Below are 23,344 nucleotides of genomic sequence, written 5' to 3' on the forward strand. Positions count from 1 at the left end.
TATTGATTTGTTATTCTAGAAAGAATGGAATATAATAAATTTCTTCTTCATAAACCATAGACTGATTCTTCCCACTTGAATTTTAATTACTCTGTAATGACCTTTATTATATTTACGTGGTCCTTAAAGAGAGACAAAAGATACCAGGGATAGTCTAACTCATATATCGAAAACTAGCTGAAAACGCCATGGCCGGAAAAAAAACCGAAAAGGCAAACAACAGTACACAAAATACGTTAAAATCATTAGATTGTAGGGGTTTTGTGTAACTTTTTTTTTTAGACATTCCACAAAAGAAACCAAGACACATGTTTACCTGATTTTTTAACAAAAATATGTTTGTCAATGACTACGAATCCACGCTGATCGGAACACTTGGAATATGGCGTTTTTACAGCTTTAATTGTCCAAGTTCTATACAATTGCATTTGAAATGTGTGCATGTGACGAGCATCAGATATTAAAGTTATATTTTTAAAAAGAAAATTGAAATGATACTAGTTATAGTGAAACACTCAATTTCTAGAAAAATCTTCAAATGAATTCTGTGTCAACAAGGGAACACTTAGAGATATAAAATGTTGCTATATAAGTTTAGTTGGTGCTTTGCGTCTTTAAGCATGACGTCGAAAATAACTATTACAGAAAAATAGACATGGAATCAATGTACATTAGGTTGAAACAATAAATCAGTCAACCATCAACCATTTCGATTTCTTTATATTCAGGATTCAAAAGGACCTAAACTGTATTAACATTAGGTACACCAAGAAAAAAGGCAGATACATATTTATGATCTTATGTTTTAATATGGTGCTATTTATCACACATTTAAATACTAAGAACACTTTGGAGTTGCCTTTCTTCCTATGATTTCACACAACTCAATTATCATACGGTTTTACGAAATTGTTCACTTTAATTTTTAATTTCTTAAAGCTTACATAGATATAGGTGGAAAAGAAACTAAATAAACGGTTATTTGTTTGCATCATGATAAATCTCAGTGCAGTTGTTATTATTGTTATTACAATATTTCTTCAATGTTTTAAAATTTTCTGTATGTAAATGCAGTTTATATATATAAAAAATCATTTAATTTGTTTACCATGAACTTTTTTACTTTCAAAGGAAACATTGTTCATCAATTCAATCTTACACCTTTATACGTTAATCTCGTAGTTTCACATATTTACATAAATTGCCTTGATTTGTTTTAATCTAAAAGTCCGTACCAATAAAAGTTAAAGGCAATACTAAAGTTTATTAAACAAATTCATGACACCACTTGAGACATAGCTTTTCGTTCACTATTTTAATTCTCTTTAACTCCCATTTTTTGATAAAGCAATTTATGTATTTATAAATCGTTTACTGTCCTTACATTACCTTGAACTTTCATGAAGAAGATCCATCTCGAAATGCACTGCAAAGACGTTCTGCATTTTTATTTCAGGAATAAAGTTATAATGATAGGCTACAGCTTTGTACGCACAAATTGGTTATATAATGGTATGTTTAATTTTGCATTATATATTTTTTTTGAATTTTCATGATTTATAACATACTTTTCTTGAAGATACCACCTCAAACAAAGTTGAACTTGGATGAATTTGACTTTATTTTTTTCTGTCCCTTTTGGTAAAATTATTCAAGTATTTGTTCGCTATGGAGATTCCTTATATCGTCAAGTTATCGGAATTTCAATGGAGACTAACTGTGCACCACTTATTGCGTACCTGTTTCTGTATTGTTACGAGTTACAATTTATGACTAAAATCACCAAAGACCCATAGAAACAACATCTGATACAAAGATTTAAAAACACTTTCAGATATTTGAATGATATATTTGCTCTCAATGATGACGACTTCAGGATTATTCTATACAAAGCACAAAAATGTCGTCAATCACCTCAAAAGCAAACCAAACCTTTAAACAGAATTATTCAGAAGGGATGTAGTTACGATACTGTTGTCAGGTCATTAAAGATGGCATTTTTGGGAATTAATATTGATTCACTCATATGGTCTTTGTATCGGAAATAAACAGATTTATTCTAAAACCAGTTGTTGGCATGATATGGGTTATGTTCCTCTCGTATATTTTATGATGGTATGATACTAAACCCCTCACGGGAGCGATTGTGCTTGATTTTCATATGATAATTACCTTTCAATCAGTTTAAATGAGGTCTGGAGCTGGCATGGCAGTAACTGCTAGTAGTCCTTTGTTAATTTATGTTAATCATTGTCATTTTGCTTAGTTTCTTCTGTTACCTATTCTAGCATCGGACTGGGACTTCTTTTAAACTGAGTTTTATTTTGCGTATTGCTGTCTTTTTGTTTATTCCACATTGGCTAGAGATATAGGGGAAGGGTTGTGATAACACAAAACATGTTTAACCCCGCCGCATTTTTGCACCTGTTCCAAGTAAGGATCCTCTGGCCTTTGTTGGACTTGTATGCGTTTTTTTTTTAAAGTTTTTATCATTTACATGTTTCAGAGTTTAGTGTGACGTCCATTTTCGCTGAAATAGTATACATTTTTGTTTAGGGACCAGCTGAAGCCCGCCTCCGGGTGTAGGATTTTCTCGCTGTGTTGAAGATCCATTGGTGGCCTTGTCCTGTTTTCTGCTTTTTGGTCGGGTTGTTGTCTATTGACACATTACGCGTTTCCAATCTCAATTTTATATATGCTTGTCTTTGAAATATTCAGGCATTGCGTTCCAGGTGATCGAAATCCAGAAAATATAACTCGGACACACGACATTTACAGTGTGCAATTTCATTTGTTACTCCCTCGGAAACAGTTTGAATTAGATGGTTCTGACTATTCTTTCTATGTGCCTTTCGATTAACATTGACTTTTGTCTCTTAACGGTCCTAGTAAATGTTTATTCAAAATGCGCATCAAAAGGAGCAAAAAGTGCTGTTTTGAAGATCAAATTTGTTTGTTGAATCATCTAGTTCATTATTTTGAAAAAATAAGAGTCCTTCACCCAATTAGCACACTTGAATATTAAGTTGATTAGTAAAGTCATTACCAGATAAGTAAGGGTTAATTTTTGGGGTAAAGTTTGGCATGAAGTGGACTTTGTAATATTATCACAGTACAGTTCACATTTGTATCTGCCTCTCCTTAGCCCCTTATAAGAATATAATGAAACTTACTAACTATCCTCACAACATAATGCCATTGTACACTGTTTTTTCCTTTTTTTATGGAAATTATTTTGTGGTTTCACTAGGCAGGGCATGGGCTTTGTCATTGCTTTATGTTGGGACGTGATACTATTTTATTATGAGCTTTGTTTGGCAGTACCTCTCTTAGAAATACACAGAACATAAGCTATTAGTGCCCATATAGACAAGCTTTCAAATTTAAAGACACTTCCATATTTCAAGTTCAAGAAATAAATCACTGAAATGTACCTTATGAAATGATGACGTAACAAATATTGCCATCAATGCCTAAGAAAAAGTAAAAAGTGAAAGAAAATACCGTGATATTAGAATCACGAAATATTGTACTCATTTCGGTATCAATTTTTTAGTGGACATAAATGAGTACATCATAACTCAATGTTGATTTATAAATACAGGGACAATGCATTGCAAATTGGCATCTGATAAATATTTAACTTTATATAAAAGAATATAAAAGATCTTGAATTCTTTAAGGTGGTTCCGTCCTTATGAAAGCAATAAGCCTGCGTAATCTATAAAATGTTTAGAACTTGATATTTTACATGTATACATGAATGTTATGGATGAATTTATTAACTCGTTGGTATCAATTGTAGTTGCTGTTTTAAAGTTCGGTCCATACGTTCAACAAGAATATGTATTTCATCAATTTCTTCATACCATATCGACCATGCAAAAATGTTGAATGTCAGGAAGGTTATTTGAGTTGGGATGTCAGGTCCAATGCCAACAAGGATACCACGCAGTCAGTATGTTAGTAAAATAACAAAAATACCGAACACCAAGGAAAATTCAAAACCGAAAGTCCCTTATCAAATGGCAAAATCAAAAGCTCAAACACATAAAACGAATGAAAAACATATGTCATATTCCTGACTTGGTACAGGCATTTCCTTCTGTAGAAAATGGCGGATTAAACCTGGTTTCATAGCTAGCCAAACCTCTCACTTGTTTGACAGTCGCATTAAATTGAATTAGTAACTACTACTCTCTGATGTCGGAGGGTGACTCATCGCCAAGTAATTGGCTGATCTACCCAACATATCCTCATTCATAGTAATAATAATAGTAATAATGTTTATTCGGGTAAAGGCAATATTTACAAATCGTTATAAGATTTAGAAACTTAGCTAAATACAACCTTAAGATATAGTAATGGTTGTGACTTTAGGAACATATAATGCCTTAATCCAAGGATGATCCATAAAAGCAAAAAAAGCTTATTTTCAAAGGGGTCCTTATAGTGTGGATACTAAAATAAATAATTTATCATCCAATTTTATAGCAATAAATAGTATTTATGAATCACAGCTCCAAACATTTATATACAAAAGCAATCCAATAACAAAAAATCTGCATCTGACATTGATTTATTCAGAATCTTACTAGTGGCAAAAAACAAATTCACTAATTCTTCCGAATTCTTCACCCAATTTTTTGTACCTGTATGATTGATTTGTTGTCTGATTGGTTCCCCTTCCTTAAAATCCATGCAATATTTGCCATTGGATGTTAGGCAAACAAAGGTTACGTGAATATCAGATCAGATCAGGGGCAAAAAACAGGAATTTAAATCCGGAAACAGTTTTAGGCCTAAAAATTGCAAAATCTAAACCGGCGAAAAAAAAAACTCTTTATCCACTCAATTTAGTATCCAACTAATGTTGATGCATTGGCTTCGCAATGAGACTTATGTTTACTGTCATTTTGCTGATCAATTCAAGACAATTGTTCTGAAATGTTATCAACAAAACCTCTCATTCCCACTTTCTTTGTCTCCGTTCTTTTATAGACAAGACTTTATAGACGAGTTTGTAACATGATAGGCAAAATACGAATGTTGACATATGCCAATACACGTTTACACAGTTTTTGGTGTATTATTTTAATAAAATAACGGTCTATAGCAGTCTGCCCATATTTCCGATCATTAAGTTATAAGTACACCCATATTAATGGTGATTCAGTTGGTCATACAATTAAATTTAATTGTTTAAAACATTGCAGAAAATGCCGTCGATTAACTAATAGCATGACAAAATTTGAAAAAAAAACAACGTTCCCAAGTTGAATTATTATGCGATATTAATGCAATATGTTGTGATACGGAGCAAGGCCATTATTTCATTTCAGTCATATCTATTGAGCAGGATGTTTGATTTCCATCTCTTGTCGATTATTTCAATGATGGCATGAAATTTGACACTATCGATTCAATACTTTGAACGTTTTATTGCTAGATTAATGACAATAAGAATAATACTGATCTAGATCTATATCAGTTATTTTACTTAATATAACCAAACACAAGTCTGGTTGACCTAAGATAACAAGGAAAACGCTTTTAGCTTTCTATTGGTCTTGTTTTCGTGTTATTCTCTACTTTATTTCGTATTTGATCAGATTTAAAATCAAGATAAGAAAACAATTGAATTCAGATTCGATTAATAAATTGTGACTTTAAATTATGAGTAAGAAGTTTTTGTTTGATTTCTGTTTACTGAAACGATGATCTTAAGAAATGAGGACGGATCAACATTGGTGATTCTGAAAATCATTGTTTAAAATTTGTGTATAAAGATTTTTTTTTTTTTTTTAAAGGAGATGTTGTTGCAAACAAGTAGTGCCAGACTATAAATGGAAGATATACCTCTAATATCACATATTCATTTATACGAGGAAACAGTAGTTTACCGATGTTAATATTTCATATGGCATTCACAACATATACTTTTATTGGTTATGCCTGTCACCTCAAACAGTACGCACACGGCGCAACTCTATAGTTCTTATCAAGATTTGAAAATCTACTTATAACTAACAAGTAATTTGGAGGCCTTAATTCCAAATTAACACCATATATTATTAACCCTTTTCCTGAAGCAATTTTTAAGACATTCTTTTTGGCGTTTAGTCTTGTTTCATCGACATTCTATGCCGTATAGATGTGGTTATAAGGGCTTAAATTAATCCACAGAATACCAGCACTGTGATTTAATGTGCATTACATTTCTATCATTATCTGTTTAAAGTCAATTTGCCTCTTACTGACAAGTGTTTTTTCTGTAAAGCCTTTTTTAAAAGAATATTTTCACAAAGTAGTGCATAGAATACTGTTTTTTAGGGGGGAGGGGATATGACTATTTTCAATAACTCTGCAGTGTGTTTTGGAAGAATAATATCAAAATAATAGTCCTAACTTGTACACTAGCAAAATATGTGATTCTTTTTGTACCAGCACAATCACAAACTTGAAATGCGCTAAAAATTCGTAGTCATTTTTACAGATTTTATTGAAAAAGAGACAAAAACCACTAAAATATCCTGAATTTTTTTAGCGAAGTCGAAATAGATGTAACAAAACACTGTTTCGTAAGTGCTTGCTTATGATAAAAATGAAAACATTTTTGTTTAGATGAAGGAACATGTATATGTAAATGAAAAAATGACTGACTATGGTAAAGATTCCACCTATATTTGCTTAAATCATGAATTTGGCAACAAATATATATCATCTCAACACATAATGTCTAAAAGAAAACAAGCTGGATGATGATCTTCTCTTTTTTCTCACGTCTTGAGAAGTAGACTTTGCTACTAACATTTCTATAATTTTCTAAAGATGACAGTGGTGAAGGGTATGCTGAACCAACCCAAAGCGGGAAGATTGTATGTGCGAATCTCACTGCCGGAGGTGAAAAAGGTATTTCCTATATTAAATGTAACTAAACTTAACTTTACTTTCAATCTCAAAAAGTAAACCAACTACTTGCATAAGTCTGATACAAAAATATTCATGTTTGTTTTAAAAAGAATTCGTGTGCCCAATTGCACCCCTTTCTTCTTTGCTCCATTGGCCACATCAAGTTTCATTGGTAATTCAATGAATTTTCACTTGTAAAGACCAAATTTAGTTTACTGCCTGACTGAACACGATTTAGACAAATACTTGTGTCAGGGATTGGATTTGGACGAAAAAAGCGTCTGAAATCAGTTATTTTGAATGTTATTGACATTTCAACGCATATAGCACGTATTTCCTATGTTGTTTTACGTGTTCGTTTTTATTCTGTGGTTAGCATGTCAAAATGTACTATTGTATTGTTTATTTGTGTATTTCTCTGTCCTTAATGTTCTTGCATTTATTTGTACTGTATTCCTGTTATGTAATGGTGTCATTTTAGTGCTATATTTAACATTGCCATAAAAGTGCGAGGTTTGGCTAGCCACAAAACCAGGTTCAACCCACCATTTTTTTCTTAAAATGTCCTGTACCAAGTCAGGAAATAGGCAGTTGTTACCTTATAGTTCGTTTCTGTGTGTGTTGCATTGTCGTTTGTTTTTTGTTCACTTCAGTGTTTCTGTTGTTTCGTTGTTTTCCTCTTATAGTTGATGTGTTTCCCTCGGTTTTAGTTTGTAACCCGGATTTGTTTTTGTCTCAATCGATTTGTGACTTTCGAACAGCGGTATACTACTGTTGCCTTTATTTTCCTCTTTTTGTACCAAAATTGCAACTTTTCTGTCTCTAAAAGACTTGGGGCATGGTTTTTTTCAACAAAACTATACCCTATTAGCGCAACACTCTACACGACTTTCCCCCATATTTTTTCACATTTTCCCCACATGTCACGTGACTTTTGGAAAGATACCACGTGACTTAAAAAAAAGACGAATTATCTTCAAATTTAATTTTCTGAGATATTCTATCAATTATCTTTCATATGAGTCCAATAGAGCCAGTGCATGACCTTTGGTACGAATGCAGTATTCAGTTGAACTTTGGTAGTATCTTTTCCATAAGGTAAAGTCAAAAATGCCTGAAACGGAAGGGGTTAACTTTGATCCATTAAGTATATAAAATGCTTCGATCAATGAAAAGTGATTAATCAAATAAGCACAGCATTGTTTATTGATTCAAAGGAAAATAAAACATTCGCGTTTCATAAAGAACAGTACTTTGCAGTCCAAGTAAAATTCAGTTCAACCTTTCTATTATTCGAGCGTCACTGATGATACTTTTGTAGACGAAACGCGCGTCTGGCATACAAAATTTTAATCCTGGAATCTATGACCAGTTTATTTATTATCAATAAGACGGTCATAGTAAGATTTAGGAAACATCAGTTAACGACAGGTGTGGTGCGGAAAAATATGTAACGTGGACGGAAAGTCATTTTTAATGCGGTTCATAGAATTATTTTGCACAGCAAATGCGTTACTTATATGCATTTACTGCGAACAAACTTACTTGTATGCGGGAAAATGAGTAATTGTCCTACAAATTGTCGACTGGACAATTATAGAACACATAAAGGTGAACTAAGTTATTCTCAATAACCTGTCGCTGCACCTGGTCTCGCTTCTTTTTGAGTTCATGCGATTCCCTCAGTTTATTTTACCTTGATTTGTCTTTTCAATCGATTTATGAGATTTGAACATCCGTAAACTAATGTTGCCTATATTTATCAGTCTGTAATTGTCACGGATATTGCCACTTTCATTCTCTGTTTGCTATAAGGATCAATACACTGGAATATATATATATATATAAACACTAAAGTATCAATTTTACTGCACCAGATGCGCATTTTAACAATTTCAAATGTCTCTTCAGTGATGCTCGAGGTCAAAATATTACAATCAACTATCAAACTATTAATAAGCACTTGATGTCCATTCCAAAACACACTGAACGTAATGATTGAACGACAAGAGTAAAGATATAACCTATTAGTTTATCCAAAAACAAACACTTGGAAGACAATTCCTAAGCTTGTTAGCAATAGGATAGAAAAAGTCGCACATTGGCCATCACTATTACCATTGATATCGAATGGTGGTAAAATGTTATATCGTATCGTTCTTTATCTCAATTCTAAGAATATCTGACATTTTTGTGGTACACGATTTCATGGGTTTTTTTTCTATTTCTTATTGTGAAAATTAAGTCAGGTAGATAAGTAATTTTCACTATATTTTTCAGCTTTGCTCAGTGGTGTTTAATTGAGTCATATATTGACGCTTACTATGTGTCCTCTACAGTTACACGTGCTTAGTAACCAGTTGCTACTGTATGATTAAATTTTCATTCATTTGGTTCGTCTCGTTTTGGAAAGACTGCAATTATAGTTAACAATGTCCTTTACTTTGTAATGTAATACATTTTGTTAAAATATTTGTGTTATCAAAATTTTTTACGTTCCATGAAAAAAGTACTTGTAACTAGATATCCACAGTGCAAATGCGTCCATATCAATAGAATTGTATCTGATTCTCTTTACCTAAACATCTTTGTGAAATACGTATAACATATATGAAAGTGTTTATATTTGGCTCGGATGCCATCATGGTTGAGTGTTATTAAATGTCTGTGTCGTAGCCACAGTCCCGTCCTCTTTTCCTCGATTGACATCATTCCAAATCACCTGCTATCACCCAGGTTTTTTCTGTGATTCGTGTTGCTCAGTCTTAAATAATTCCCTGGCCAAGGCTTTGTAGACTGTTGTTTGTCTTTTCGTCCTTTTAGTCATTACAGTCATTACACCCGAGTTGCCTTTTGTATATTCTGCCTATTTTCTGTTCTGTTGATTTACATTTACACCTGTTATAATTAAATACTCATTTACTATGATTGTTTCAATAAAGGGGCATTTGGAGAAAAAAAAACAACAACGAAATACAAGAGAACGACGAGTGTTTCAACAGAAGTTTTTCCTGCCTTACAAATCTACAACATTTGTGTTTTATATTTAGACGCAGTTAACTATATCTCTGAGAGTTTTATTTTTCCCTTGTGTCATTTTTATGACCGGGCGTAATCAAATTGCTATTGCCTACTATGCTATAAAGTAGTTTTAAACATATATTATCTTAATCACACATATATTTTCGTTTTATAAAACTTTTTTCCAAATTCATTCTGTGCAGTAAGCTTCTTATTGTTGGATAAAAACTTTGTGAAGCAAATCAATTATGAGATTAAATGTTAAGGAATATCTTATTACTCTGTTTTTGCTAAATAATAACAACAAGCTTCAAGATTTTCACCAGTTGAACAGTTTGAATAAAGGATTTCCAATTGCAACTCCAAAAAGTTTATTTGGTCCATTGGTATTTCGAAAGTACAAAGCCTCCTGGATAATAAAATTAAGAATAGAAACGTGGAATTTGTCAAAGAGACAACAACCCGACCAAAGAGCAGAAAACAGCCCAAGACTACCAATGGGCCTTCAACGCAGCGATAAAATCCATCACATGGAGGCGGGCTTAAGCTGGTCCTCAAACAATAATGTGTACTAGTTCAGCACAATGGACGCCACACTAAACTCCGAAACATATAAATGAACCAAAATTTAAAAAATAAGTTCTGTAATATTTCCAACAATAGTCTTATCGAATTATTGTTCACCACAAATGACATTGCAGCTGTGCATCACATGTGTTGAAAATGTGACATGCCTGATTTGATGTTTGCCGGAAGTAATTTCGTCTCATCTTTTTAACAACCACAATGTACCGCTGCTGGTATGTCAGTCCAAGAGAATAGCATCCGCTAAGTAGCCAGGCCTTCAGTATAGGTATTATTTAAATGAAACACTTTGTTTAAATCTTTCAAGTGCATTTTTGATTGTGCTTAACCTAAGGTTGCCATTCTCTCAAGTCAAAATGTTCTGAGATGGTTATTGAAGTTGGCCTTAGCGGTTTTCATGTTCTCCGACGTTTCATTCATTTGGCTTTCCAAATGTTTAGTCACGGGCTTTCCTTGTAGGAATTGTTCCAGAGGAACTCGATGTGCGCAAGAAATTCGTGTCATTTTCATTAGTTTTACAACCACTAGGTCCGTTTCGCTACTGGTTGAGTGTCAGTTTCATATGGTTCCTTAAGCACTGTGGACATGCTTCGGTATTGATATGATTTCCTCTCGTTTCTCGTTGATGCATCCCTTGTTTTCAAATGTTTACGTTGATAATGGTGGATCAAGATAAGCGCTTCGGAAGCATGAAAGTTATGAAGTGTTGTTATTAGCACTGTATCGATACCTCAGTTGGTGGACTGTTACTGTGGATTTATTATTATTCGTTGGATACCACTTTTCGTGGATTTCGTCGTTACAGGTGAACCACGAAATTAAATGTTCAACAAATTACAAATTTACTATAGTTTTGTATGCAGCCTTCAGCAAAAACACGAAATCAAATAGTATTATCAGTTCAGAAGTCAGTGCGTTGGTACTAACTCGATTTATAACATTTTTTGGGAAATATTAAGATATTATTAAGAACCTAAGGTTCCGAATCCCTAAGTGCTTTTCCAGGGCATCATCCAAAAAACATCGAAATATTATAAATTTGACATCTAATTGGGTATCAATGTTAACAGAATAGTTTTTGCTAACTACTTTGAAGTTGGAGAATGCAATTGCGAATAGTTATCCATAAAGACTAATGAGAGACTTGCATGAGAAATCAAATATTGATCCAACATTTATAGTCATTTATATTTCATTCTTAAACTTGTGGGGTTTTCTCTTAATTTCTCTTATTCTTCTTCTAATTATCAAAAATGATTGCTAAAACAGAGTCTGATTTTATCTCTTATTGTAACTTATATTTCTATTCAGTGGAATAATAAATTAGGTGGACATAAAGTTAATAAACTTAAGAAAATATAATACTTTTTGTCATAAAAATGATAATCCTTTATAATGAACGTGTCATTATAATTATCATTATAATCGTGACCACACAATTAGAAAATTTGACAATAGGTCTATGTTAATTTCACTGTAAAATTCAAATCTGATTAATCCAATTTATTGTTTTTATTCCTCCCCTACTGTGATTGTAATTTGCATGAAATCTTTATATTACGTACATCAAATGAAAAGAAATTGATAGATTATATGAAATTTGTTTTTTCGTTATTGGCCTTGTCAAAGTAAAAGATCTAATAGTTTAAAGACAATAGACGGACCATGACGTGCAATCTATTGTTTAGATTTTTGTAATTAGTTTTAGGTTTAGATATAAAGATAATTGGAGACAAGATAGGTTTGGCATTAAAACTTTTACCCTTTGATTTGTGAAATTCCACTGTCACTTTAATAATAAATAAGGAATCTTAATTGTGCTAGTATTATATTATGAAGTATAAATAGACCGTAGGTTCGATTTGATTATAAATCTCTTTTGTTTCATTCTAAATTTCGCAGTGATTAAAAACATCTAAAGTTACTGTTTTGTAATTAAAAACAACAGTTTAAAATTTCTTTTAATTACGAACATAAGGTTCATTGTCATGATGTTTTTAATTTCCCTTTCTTTTTTCAAAAGTCAAGGATTATGAATAATTATATTTATCTATCTAAACAATTAGTTTATTCTTAATTGTATTCGTGTTATTGTATTTATATATATTTACAACTGAATTTTAGAAGGAGAAGGAAAAACATTATTCAAAAGAAAAAAAATCATTTGCATAACGGAAAAAGGTTTTCATACGATCTGCTTATTAAATTCCATAAGTAAATATGAACTAATGTTATGTTATCCTTTGTTCGTCTGTATTTTTGTCTTCTTTGTATTTTTTCGCCCCCTCCCCACACATACATGTTTTGGATTAAAGTACTTCTGCAATAATCTTTTACGCTCGCTACTGCAAATTGGGAACATTTTCAAAGATCTGTTAATTTACCAAATTTTGTACTTTTTCCTATCATAATATTTTGATATCATTTGATGTATAGCAGAAAGCGCTTCATTCTCCTATTGGAGTTCATGCGATTCTCTCAGTTGTTTTTAATTGATTTATATATTCATGATTGATTAACGAGATTTAAACGTTTAGAAAATGTACTAATTCGCCTTTAGTAAAATCAAAACCACAAAAAGTTAAAGGTTTTGTAGTATTTTATTAAGTCTATTGAAAATGTATGGTGTCTTGACAATATATACCTTGGGTATTTCCATATTTTCAGATGATTATGTTTTTCAAAATCTTAAAATATCTTTTTGTATGATTGTTCTATAGAATAAATATTGTAAATCGTTCATTATAGTTACCATCGTGACTTACTTGATTGTGTAGTAATGATGCCTTCGACAAAACACAGGAACAGGAAATTTTTTTAAATAGTTTTTGAATATGCGTTTAATTTTCTACAATTTCTAATATAACATTCGCGAATCAGGAATAGCCTACTTTTGGAGGACATGTTTTTCAACAAACAATCGGCATTCTCATTAGAACCAACTGTGCTCCTTTTCTTTCCGACTAGTCCATTTATGCATATGGGGTTGACTTCATATATGAGCTTCTTGTGTAGAATTAAAAGAAGCTAGCATTATCCTTTAACTTCCCTTTCCGCTACATAGATGATGTTCTCTCACTAAATAATTTTTGGTGAATATCTGCTTGCCCTTCCAGATCACCTAAAATCATCCCCGATAGCAAGTACTTAAACAATATCCAATGTCTGATCAAAAGTTACAATACAACTATTACTCTCAAAAGTTTCCCAAATTTATTTCTTATAACAAATATGCATCAGATAAAGTACCCGAATCAGAATAGGAGACATCATTAAAAATTGATAACTCTAAATATGTAACATATACAAACTTTTTAACGAAATATGCTAGTAACATGCTGTTCCATTTTTTGTTAAGTTAAATTTGATATTTTATCCTTGATCCTGGTCTTTTTACGTGGTCATTTATAAAGTTTATCGAGATAAAAAGGATGAGATGGCTTCAATTTTACAATTGACTGATTCAAACGTATGTGCTATAAAGATATAGGTTAACAATAAACGGATGCTATAATTTACGTACGCACATACGTGTATCCGGAATAATCCGTATCAGCTTTGCTAATGTATGGGATAGTTTTATCAGAACAGCAAAGTAAATAAAAAAATGCTGAAAAAACTACAGCTTGTAAACTTATTATAAAATAAATACTGATAATCAGCAAAAGGTTTATCGCTTAATTAGATAAAAAAAGACTTTCTATTATTTTCCTTATCAAGAAGCTTTGCATATTTGATGAGTTGTTTTTTTACTCATGGAAAATACAACATATGGTGAGATTAAAGTTAAGAAAGGTACAATCTAGTGCAAGCAAAATGAAATATCTTTAAAAAAAAATTTTCATTTTAATTTGATATTCATTATGGTTGACAGTGTTTAATATCTTATATCAGTTATAGCAGAATCGTACCACGTGTTATCTTTTGGGGAGGGGGATTTCTCTGAATAGGACAGTTGAAAAAAGACAATCGAACGTCGATGCTATGCAATTTTTAAAGTGATTAGCATGGCTAATATCTTAGCTCAGAAGAAACAGTGACATTTTTTTGTCTGTATATTTACAGTAAACTAGACCATTTCGATCCAAATTTAGCCCGTAGACATTCTACTGTATCATATATCAACCTTTCTGTTTATTTAAACTTTCTTCATATTTTCCTTCTTCATTCTATCAATCTTGAAACGGTTGAAGGCATGTCTGAATGACCCCATATATTCTCAGTTTTTAAGGGAGATCACTTTCATTTCAATAAATCGAAACCACAAACCAGTGATCGATTAAATGATCAATGATATATTTTGTTGGTAAACAAGTAAGAATTAAATGATTTCTTTCAATGTCATTGATTCCGCGTCGGTGATTATCACAGTTTATCAGCCAATGATCAGGATTCATTTCAGCTGTTCCGATGAGCATCTTTGTCCCTCTTGTAACCTTATCCCGTCTTATATGCCCGAGCTGCTGACGACAGGCGCCATATTTAAAGTTCATACAAGGAAGATGTGATTAAAAGATTTGATTGATCAAATTCCTTTTTGTTGTCTTTTAGTAATAAATACTAAATTATTTTGACACTTTGTGTGATTGAATTCATATGTCATTGAGGACACAAACGTTTCATTTAATGTCCATTGTTAATTTTCAAGTCTGTATTAGTTTTTAAAGTATATTTACATGTTAGTCTTGTATGTTTTTTTAAAATGTTGGTTCATTTATATGTTTCGGAGTTTAGTATGACGTCCAATTTCGCTGAACTAGTATACATCATTATTTAGGGACCAGCTGTAGCCCGCCTCCGGGTGCGGGATTTTCTCTCTGTGTTGAAGACCCATTGGTGGCCTTAGGTTATTTTCTGCTCTTTGGTCGGGTTGTTGTCTCTTTGACGCATTCCCCGTTTCCATTCCCAATTTTACATTTCATTATGAATATAGACGGAGACAGCCTTTGCTTCATAATCTCTGAAAATCCATTCTTTGGAAACATAGGAATCTGTATAGCTATAAGTTGTATACTTTTTTAAGTCAAAATTTGATTATTGTCCAATGAAGTAATTGCACTGGTGAACTTTTAAGTATTTTATTATAAAACTTTGAATCAAGTTATTTTGTATTATAAATTTAAATATGTCATAATTCTTCATATTGTAATTGCCTGACCTTGTGAACATATGCTTTATATGTCAGGATTATGAAAAAAGTATTAGTTTACTTGAAAAATAGTTTTAAATGAAATACGCTTTGTTGTTGACATTTTTCCGAATTTTTAATACAAAATCTTAAGCATAATAGCTATATAATAAAAGAAGCAACATGTTTAACCTCACCATAATCTATATATGCCTGTCCTTAGTCAGGATACTGAAATTCAGTGGTTGTCGGTGGTTGCTCTCTGCCATATTTGTATTTCGATTATTGTTTTGTAATAAATTAGGCCTTTAGTTTGTTTTATATGATTTTTTATATGACATATTTTGTCATATCGGGGCCTTTAATAGATCACTATACGGTATTGGTTTTCTCATAAAATGTACTGAAAATGATCGGTTTACGTGTCTTTGATTCAAGTGAAAAACTAGTGGAGTAACGAAGCAAATTTTGAAAACCTTTATAATTTTATAAAACCGATAAATATCCAAAAAGAAATAGACTAGCATAGCTACCAATAAGTTCCTTAGACATGTTACCAATATATACCAAAATATATACCAAATATAAATATGTATTTTTATACACACCTTGTCTATATCCGGATGATTTATAGCTTGACATATAGTACATTCACTTGTCTGTTGTCAAAAACTTTATGTTTCCCCCCAGACGTCTTTTATGGTTCTGCTGTGTTGTTTGGTTGCTGTTCCATTGACTAATGAATAAAAAAAACACTTGATAAATGTCGTGCATCCATTAACCTTAATCAGGAATGCACAAATCCAAACATTTGAAAGTCATGGGTGTAAAAAGATGTTAAAACGTTAGGAGCTATATAACCAAATGAGACAGAAAAAGAATAGCCAAATCGTCTATGGGTAATTTTGTCCAAGGGAGTTTCTGAGTATTTACGTAATTTATCAACGGGGAATTGTCGAAAATATATATTATTTCTCATATCAGTACCGAAGTAATGACTACTAAGTTGATGATATCTTTGTGGATTAACAGTTCACAAGCAGAGGTATGGTTGTCAAAATAAAACAAAAATATCTGTTCAGATTGTCGACGCATCCGATCTCGCTGCCTTTTTAGTACATGTTAATTCCATCAGTGTTTGGTATTTTACCATGATTTGTATCTTCTTAGGAGATTGGAACATCGGTAAACTACTGTTGCCTTTTATTGAACATCTAAATCAACTGCACTGGGTTAGTGCAATAATAGTACAGCTCCTTCTGTTCTTTTTTGAAAAAAATATGTATACCTTTTACATTAGCAAACCTACATTTGTTTTCCAACACTCATCAGTTGTAAGAAACCAATGAGATGAATTATAATGGCCTTATAATGTGAATATTAAATAAATATCAAATAATACGAGTAATTGAACACATTTGAAGATTTTAAATACTAAATTAGAGATATATTTAAGTAATATCTGATCAAATAAGTATAGTTATTTCAAAGGAACCAAGGCTCAATAAATATTTGTCTATGGCCTAATTTCAACACCTTTGTCTTTGACTTATCAGTTACCGACCCCTCACTGAGAGGACACGAGATTAAAGTCTACGATTTAAAAAGGCTTTGTTTTAATACAACACGTCAATTAATTAAAACTGTATATTTAATAATACCGATTTATACGTGTTGATATACACGCCAATAAGATAATATCACTCAATTTATTTCAGACCATTTAGAGATTAACGCTTTTGTTTTAAAGATTAACAGTTGATACAACTCTGTCATCGCCTGATATTCAAGTGGGTATCGCATCGACATCATTGTTCACACACTAATTTAAGATGAATAAAATGATAGAGAAGAAACACATTTGGAACGATCCAGGGAATTTATTCTGATATGCTTTATCATTTTTATTTTATTTATATATGCATATATTTTGAGAGATAACTTAAAATTACCTAATAATTTTTCGACGGAAGTAATAAATCGTTTAAAATTACAGTAAGGCAATTACCTTAGAACAGCTATTGTATCATATCTCCTGCCAGAGCATTACAAATTAAACCAAATTCTTTAGTATTACCCCTCATTTTGTAATTTGTATCATTAATATTTCGAATGATTACGAAAGAATTTATTTCTTACATTATAACTTATGAATTATGCCTATCGTTACAGAGACTGAAATTAGCCGAACAAACACCCCTTTTATCATAAAATGTATATGTTCTAAATTAAGTCCTATCATATGTCATTAATTGGTACCAATTGCAGCGATAATCTGAATTTTTGCCTACCAAATTGAAAATGGTTATTTTTTTCTTAGCGAGTGACTCATGTGAGATGAACATTGCGATATTTTTCTAGTCGTATTTAATAAAATAATTTCAATTTATCTGATACCATTAATTGTAAAATTAACAGTTCTTCGGGCTTGTTAGTTTTAGATATCGATCTCCTTGTAAAATGCATATACGGAGGGTCTCTAGCGTTTGACCGACACTCTCTACCGTTAAATCTATGGTTTTTTAAACAGGGAAAACATCACAAAATACATATATTCCGTCTGAGGTATACCCAAACATTGTTAGATCTGCAAACTTGTGGTAGTGTTTCTTAAATTTTCCATTGATATTTTTTTGAGGTTTTAACTCCAACAAACAAAGTTAATTTTAGATAGTTTTGGTTATCATTTTAGATCCCTCTTGATCATACACTTTGCTCCTCAGCATTTATACATTCTTGGTTTTTAAAATGCTGGGTTTTGAGCTTTCCTGATTAAATAAATCCAGCTAAACCCAAACATTTATAAGGTGTTCTTATCGTAGTTTTACACTAGGTATTGCTGATATTTGGTTGTTACTATACGAGGGATCACTAGCTGAGTAGTCAGGGCTTCGTCACTATCATGATTTATAACATACGTTTCTGCAATTTCTGTTGATAAATTAAGAAATTCAAAGAAACTAAAGTGCAAACTCTCTCAGGCAAGGTTCACCTTAGATGGTTGTGGACATTTTTTTTTACGTCCCTTTTTGCAATATTGCTCCTTAAGTAGTTATAAATGTTTGGTTTTGAGCGTTCCTGATGAAGGTAAATCCAGAAAAGCAGCCAGGACGCCATAAACAACTTACAAAGTGTACTTATTGTTTCCTTTCGCTAGTTCGATGCCGCTTCGGTGGCCTGTTATTTCCGGAGGGTATCATTAGCCCAGTAGCCAGTACTACGTCACTAACATGATTTATAACAAATATTTCATACATTGTCCGTTGATGAATTTAGAAATTCTAAAGAAGCTAAGATGACATCTCCCTTAGCTAATGTTGACATTCGGTGGTTTTGGCCATTCTTTTTAAGCCCTTCTTGGTCCCATTGCTCATCAAGTGTTTTTTCATCATTGGCTTTCAGATGGGTTTTATATTATTCCAGAAAAGTGCTTTGGAGGCAAAAATTCTAAAAAGTAAAATAACAAAAATACCGAACTCCAAGGAAAATTCAAAATCGAAAGTCCTTCATCAAATGGTAAAATCAAAAGATCAAACACATCAAACGAATGGAAAAAAATGTGTTATCATTGTTTTTGGTATCTCCTACCTCAATGTTTTAAATCGCAACCCTTTCAGTTGTTTTTTAATAATGAAATTTTCCTATGCTTGAAAATTTAATTCTTCATGTCGAGTAAACTCTATTTAACCATTTTGTTGTTAAGATTAATGGAGTACAACAATGTGCATTAATAAATGAAGGAACCATACTGATACAAACAAACAAGAATAATATAATCAGGAAAAACACTAACTCAAACGAGAAAACGAATTACTTTGTCAGAAACCACGTTAATCAAACAAACGGATTTATTTTATAGAATATAAGGACATGTGGTATGATTGACAATGTGACAACTATCCACTTATGACCAAAGGACAAGGATAGGAACAACTATATGTCATCGTAGAGCCTTAATCAATGAACAAAACTCACACTGTATATTAAGCTATTAAAGATCATTGGGTGACAAATTGTAAAACAATTAAAAAGAGAAAACCAACGACAACCACTTGATTACAGGCATCAGGATTGGTACAGGCATATTCAGAATCTGGTGGAGTTATATATGTTTGTGAGCACTCAACCATCCCTCTAAAATGTGACAGTATTGTAACAGTACAACAATTGAAACAGTTTTAAAAATCAGTCGAAATGGGCCTAGAATAATCAGATCGTTACTACTAGTAAGCAAGCATTTATACAAAAGACACAAAGCACCGACCAAAGAGTACATTGCAGTTACTGAAAGATGGTTTGGAAGCTTATATCCACTAATGAATTGACTATGATCTTTCAGACAAAAATATCAATCAGTACACCTCCAAAGGCTTTAGTTAGATTTAAAAGGTTTCAATTAGTATTTGGAAGCGCATGACCTTGTGCAATGCAAAAATATATCGACAGGATACAGGAACATAAGTATTGGTGTCCACCTACGGAACTCTAAAAAAAAACTGTTGCAACGATTCTTAAAATACAAAGAGTGGGTAATTTCCCTACACCAGGCATCGTATTTAACGTTCCATTCCGACCTGAAGCGACTGCATATTTATACACTGCGCATAGCCCGAAAGACGTAAATCTTAATCACAGGTTTTACCCCTGGATAGGAGAAGTACAGGGATGACCAAATTTCTAATTTCCCGTTTACCATTGTGGTTTAAAGCCAACAAAAACACACAAAGAGATAGTAGCAGAATTTTCTATAGACATTCTAATAGACACCTATTGTGTCCCTCTTTATTGCAGTTTATATATTTACTTGTATGCCAAGGATTATTACATCACAATATAAAGATGTTAATTCAATTATTTTATTTCAGTTTGTTGCATTTTCTGTAAATAACAAGGGAGAAGAAAATAATAACGGAGGAGATGGCGGTACGATAAACCCACTAGTTTGGCACATTAATTCGATATCATAAAAAAAATATAAGTCTATCATATAATATCCCTCACATGTTCACACTACATTAATTTGTCTGTCAGATATCAGTATGTGTTGTTTTATATTTTTGTCAAAGGGCTCCAGGTTTCCCTTTTTTTATAATGAAAATTAGCAATAAAATGCCGAAATAGTCACATTTTGAGATATTGTCTTTTATATTTAGATATGAACTACAGTTTTACTTCAAGGGATAATTTGCTAAAAGATGTCTGATACAAAGATGTTGATGTGGGTAATTATTTTTTTGGGCAAGGCTATAATCATCACGGCAGCAACTGGCTTTGTTTTTTTTTTCTTTTGAATCGTTGCACATTTTGCCTTGCAAGGCCTTTTTAAAGAATACTATACGGTCTTGGTTTTGCTTATTGTTGAAGACCGTACTGTGATCCTATATTTGTTTGCATTCTCGTCTTTTTGGTTTCTACTAGATAGTTGTCTCATTGGTTATTCTACCACATCTCCTCATTTTCTTCATTTTAGGTCAAGTATATCAATAACCCAGTCAGTAGTCAGCATTTCTGTGTTGACATGAATTGGCATTGATATAGTCAGATTTATAAATTAACTATTTACAAACTTTTATTGAATTTTTGGAAATACAAAGGATGTTCTACCCCAGGAATATATTACCATAGCTGTATTTGGCAAAGGCTTGCCGAATTTCGGGTCCGAAATGCTCTTCAACTTCGTACTTTATTTGGCTTTTTAAATTGTTTTGATTCGAGCATCACTGATGAGTCCTCTGTAAACGAAACGCGCGTTTGGCGTACAAAATTTTAAGCCTGGTATCTATGATGAGATTATTTTCAACCACTGGGTCGATGTCACTACTGCTGGATGTTTCCTCCACGAGGGTATCACCAGCCCAGTGTCAGCACTTCTATGTTGAAGTGAATTATCATTGAAATGGTCGTAATTATAAATTAATTGTTTACAAAACTTTGAATTTTTCGAAATACAAAGGATGTTCTACCTCTAAAATAGATTATGAATCAATATTCTTTTACCACGAAATGAGGCATCTGTATTTGCTCAAAATTGACAATAGGCTAAATTTACGATATGACTTACAAGGACATTATAGAACGGAATTTCGAGTAACATAAGCGATTTCAATTATTTCAATAAATCTGTTTAACTGTACACCTGGTTCATTTGATAAATATATTACTTATAGTCCTACATTATAAATATGTATATGCATGTTGTCTATAGAGTACTAGAATCATTGGTGCTTCTTTAGCGCCTCAGTTTAAATGGCGTTATATCTTGTTTAAGAAGATTGATTTAGAGATAATTGAACTTTTAACTTGTAATTATTCAATTTTACACAAAAGAAAATTTCACATTTTTATCTCCTTAGCTTATTTATGTATGAATCATAACATACCAGTCTTATTTTTTTTTTTAGAAAAACACTAACTGTCCTAAGATTCTGTGACAAAAGAAATTATAAAATATATGAATGAAAATTCGAAGTGACTTGTATGAAACAACAAAATGATACAGAAAGAATAAGGGTAAAAGCACCTGTGATAATATACAATAGTGTGTTAAAAAATATCATATTATGTTGTAATGCTGAAGTATTTTCTTTTACAAAATAAGAGTGCACCCATTAGGAAAAAATCAAAAGATCGACCCATACAAAGAAAGAAGAAAAGAAATCATTCTTAACGATAAACACTTTTCTAGTTTGTCATTATTTACACTTATAACTTTAATGATGTTGTTATTATATTGTTTATAAGTTCCGTGATATTTGATTGAATAAATGATGTTTGGTATCAAGCGGAAGGTACGTGTATGTTGTTGTTCTCTTAAACAAAATAGCTTGCACTAAAAAAATCTTTAAAGAAAATTTGAGAATTGTGCTGATGTAAAGAAAAAAGGTAAATAAACGATTTAAAGAAACCTCAATAGTAACTTTTTTGTGGTGATTCATTGTTCTTGTTATTTAACTTTGGAATAAAGATACAGGTTAATATATATCGAATTTAATTAAAAATTAATTTTTGCACTGGGAAAAAAATCTGTTAATGGTCAAATAACAATAAATTCAAAATAGAAGTTGCATTTGAAGGAAAAAGAACAAAGCATATGATTGCATAGATGGAGGATTGTCTATAATATGCAATTCTTAACAAAACAAGTCCATGCAATGCTACTGCTAAATGTTTTATGGTAGTGACAACCATATTAAGCATTTAAAAATTTTGTTAAGAAAAAAGCTGATCACGATTAAATTACTTATCGCATTATCAATATACAAATTTCACTTCTTAAATACTTCCTAATATTACCATAATAGATTTACGAGATTTGAACATCGGTATACTAATGTACCTAAATTCCCGACTTGCGTCGGGCTGATACATAATTTGGAGGGGTTAAACGTGTTTGGGAGTGCACAACCCTTCCATTACCCAAGTCAGTTGTGTAATAGTACAATGTAAGAACTAACTGTAAAAATAAGTCTTGACGCATCATATTGACAGGAAGCACAAAAACAACAAAAACACACAATGTACCGATCTTAGAGTACACGCAAAATATAAATATCGACAGAAAACAGGACCATTAGTGTTCATAACCGAATAACAATAGATATATTCAGTTATGTTTTAATTAATTAAAAGGTACCGATAAAGACAATATTCAAAGATCTTGCAACAGTCTTAAATTGATTAAAAAAACAGAGATTATCT

The sequence above is a fragment of the Mytilus californianus genome, unplaced genomic scaffold (assembly GCF_021869535.1).
Source record: "Mytilus californianus isolate M0D057914Y unplaced genomic scaffold, xbMytCali1.0.p SCAF_3, whole genome shotgun sequence".
Lineage (NCBI taxonomy): Eukaryota > Metazoa > Mollusca > Bivalvia > Mytilida > Mytilidae > Mytilus > Mytilus californianus.